The following is a 3901-nucleotide window of genomic DNA, read 5'->3' on the forward strand; positions in this document are numbered from 1 at the left end:
GAGGTGATGCCTTTGTGTTTAATAATGCTTCATAGATGTCTCTTCCATTAACTTCACTGGTTGCTTTTTGAATGTGTTGGGAACCACAGCTTAGTTTCTACAGTATGAAGAACTACTTCAGGTTGCTTCTTTTTAATCAGACATCTGATAATTTCATTTGTGGTCCCTACTAGTTGAATTCAAATGGGCAGATTGAAACATAACATCTTTGAGGCAATCATCTTCTTTGGGTTTAAGATTTGATTTTAAAAAAGTGTTGATATCCAAATAGCAATTTCTTTTCCAAGCTGAATAATCATCTTTGAGTACTTTCTGCAATGTCTTAGCTTTGTGTCAAAGAATCAGAATCATAAAGTCACTCGTGTCCTTGCAAAAAGATAAGAGTATAACTTCTATGGTTTTTTTGTGTGATTTTCTGTTACCCTTTTTTTAATTTCCTCTGAACACCAAAGTGAAAATTTTTGTGTATTATCTATGATAACAGGATGTGGGATGTAATGGTCAACTCAAAGCTCATCTTTGTATGTACTTATTCCTCTGCACCCCTTGTCTGTGCCATTTTACATTTAATTTTCCTGAGCTTCTCTGAAATTCTTTCAGCCCCATAACTATTGGCACCAAATTTTCCATCTTCAGTATTCCTCTCCTTTTTAAAATCTTTGATAAGTATCTGGAACAAGAGTCCCAACATACAAGCCTTTGAGAATCTATGGGTGACCCCGCCAATTAAAAAACATTTTCATAGGGTTATGTGGAAGGCAAATGTGTGCTTCTTTAAGGATATCTGGTCATGAACCTTTTCAGTGCAGAAATGGAGGAAGCCATAAACAAGAACATGAAAGACCTGACTGACAAATGGTAAGGGAGTCAGGGATGACACACAAATCAGTCGTACTAACTGCTGAGGAATGTTTTTTTCAGTACGATTATCTGATGAAAGGTCTTGTCAAGTGAGATAACAAGAAAAGGTGGAAAGCCATAAACAAAATATGGAGACACACACTTGACTGTCAAAGATAACAGTGATAAAGACAAGAAACAAACTGTGTCTCAATAACCTGCAGGCAAACTGGGACTTTGCACCTGATAAGATGCAAATGTGAGGGTCCATAATGTTGGAAATGGACCTGTGAAGCTATTCAAACTAATGAAGGAATGTGCAGGGGAAGTACATTTGGAGGAACAGAGGAGAAAATAAAGAATGGACCATTAAATGGACCAGTCAATGTTAAAAAGGGCAGTAGGTACACTTGTCTGACTGAGCCCAATCTCACTCTCCCATGTGTATGTGTGTTGTAAGGATAAAGTGGCAACTACTGAGCATCATCTATGAGTGGATTTGGTACCAAGGTTACATTTGGGAATGTAAAGTGCCCACTGGTGCTGCTGGTGTTGGGGAGGTCTCATTATCTGCTACTGGAGTGGTTGGAGGTCTTAGCTGCCAGCTGCTGAGGTGGGCACAGTGAGTGCGTGTCCTGAAAATCTTCTACTGGGAGGGGCTGCTGTTGGTGAGGTGAGTGAGGGGTTCAGCATCAGTAGCTGGAGCGTGACCACATGTCACAGCTTGTGTGTGTGGTGCTGGATGCTGAGGGTGCCATTATCTTCTCCATAGTGGGTGTGCGTTTCTCATTTCCTGGCAAACTTCAAGCTGGACTTGCCAATGAGTAGGAGACATCAGGTCATCAGACAGGCAGGGTTCCATTCTGTCATCCATGGCAGCCTGTGAGTGTGGAGTTCCTGTGGGCTATGTGAGTGCAATATGTTTGCAGCAAGCATGAAGCTGAACCAGCCTGGAAATAGGCACTCCTGAGGCAGGTAAGGAGGCTGGGATCTGGCCAGGAGTACTGGGTGAATGTGCTTGGGCATGTCCTTGGGCATCCAGGGAGTCTTGTGCGTGCCTGCACTAGTGACCTTTTGTCTCTGCCAGCCCAGGAGGAGGAGAGGACATGGCTGCCTGTGCTCTATGCTGGAGCTGAGGGTGAGTCCTGCATGTAGGTGCTGTTGAAGACTGTGCACAACAAACAGGAAGGCAGCAGCAGCCACGTCACTCTGCCTGGCAGGGACCCTGCATCCCCAGGCACCGGCAGGGGCTCCAATGGCAGGGCAGGACAGGAAGGGTCCTGGTGCTGCAAGGAATGATAGACCATTCTAACACCCTTTAACAATTTTCAGCCACAAAATAATTTTTCCCTCTATGGTAGCTTATTTTATTTAAAACTTTTATCATGAGGAGCCTTGTGGAATGTTTTCAGAAATCCAAATAACTTGAAAATCAGGTGTATGCCCTCATTTTCACGTCTTCTGGCTCCTTGGGAAGTCTTCAGTAGTTCTCTGAGCCTTGACTTCTCTTTACAAAAATTATACTTTTCCAATATATCACAAAAATCTGTCTGCATTAAATCTGTCTGCATTATTGTAGTTTTCAGTATTTGCAACATTCAGAGGCAAGGTCAGCAGTTTTATGGATTTTCATCGGAAGTATTTTCAAAAAATTGTGAAAATGCTTATCACCTTCAAGTCTATATGTGCATAGAAGACTTAAGGAAAATATCCTATTAACTCTACATATTCTTTTCCTCCTCTTGGCCTTTAGACAAAAGATTCTTTTTGGCATCCTTTTTTGCAATTAATGGTCAAACTCTTTTTTGGCCTGCCTTACTGTTCTTTCACACTTAACACGCCAAATTTTGTGATCCTTTATAATTTACTCACTTGAACACAATTGTTCCCTATTTTGGTAGGTTATAGGAATATAGGTATATTACTCCTTGTTTGTAGCTACTGCCCTTTTCTTTCTATCTAGTCCTGGTGACTTCCTTCTGCCATATCTCAGGCCCTTCAGAGAAACATGAATATACAAAGATGATCTGCTCTGTCTCAATGTGGTCTCCTTACATAGCCTTCTATCTATCTGAATAGCTGTCTAGTATTTGTTAGCACTATTCTAACATTTTGAATGCTTTTTAGCAAGTTTTCTCTTTTATTTTAGAGTATTTTTATGTTGTTCCTTGGTTCTGGTAGTCAGAACCAAGTAAAAAGTTACTTCTACTGGAGGATATAAATACTATATTATATAAACTGTATAGTATAGACACAATATAGATATTGTATAAGCTCTGTATTTTATATATATATATATATATATGTGATACTTATGTATCTTAGATATTTATTTGTAGAACAGACTATACTACCTGTATTACCTATGTTTTTTGTTGTTGAGATTCCAATATTCATTCTGGAAGGTAGGCTGTTGTTGTGGTTTGACCCTGGCCCAATGCCAGGCACCCTATAGATACATTCCCCTGCACAAGGGGTACAGAAGAACACTGAAGAATAACTGAAGCTTCCTCAAGCATGCTACTTAAGCTCTGATGAGCAAATCCGGTCATGCCTTGCTACCTTTAGGTTGCCATGCCTCATCAGAATGAGCCAGAAGACATTAATACACTTCCTTCCTTCTTACAAAGCTGTCCTACGCCGCATTTCTCATGTTTGATTCAGTCTTTGACACAAGAAGATCTTTCTTCTGCAGGTGAGATTGTCTGAATTGTTTTCCTAGTCAACATCACTGAGATTAAATAAGAAATTCTTCTTAGCAAAGTACATCAACCCTTTTCCACATCAGGCATTTACTTGAGGTATATTTCCTGGAACACAAACAGGCATCTCGGGTAGCTAGGCTAGGTAAGTGGCTTAGTGGTTAGGGAGACAAGGTTAAGAAGGAGCTCTCATTAAATTCGTAGACTATGAGCAGTGCACAGAATCATAGACCTCTGCCCAAGTTTATGATCATAAATCAGAATCATAAACCTCTGTCCACTCTGATAAAGTGGAATGAAAGGAAGGAAGCAAGTACTCATTTGAAAATATAATACTTAAAAGTATAAATTCTAACAAA

Source organism: Geospiza fortis, unplaced genomic scaffold (assembly GCF_000277835.1).
Source record: "Geospiza fortis unplaced genomic scaffold, GeoFor_1.0 scaffold496, whole genome shotgun sequence".
Taxonomy (NCBI): domain Eukaryota; kingdom Metazoa; phylum Chordata; class Aves; order Passeriformes; family Thraupidae; genus Geospiza; species Geospiza fortis.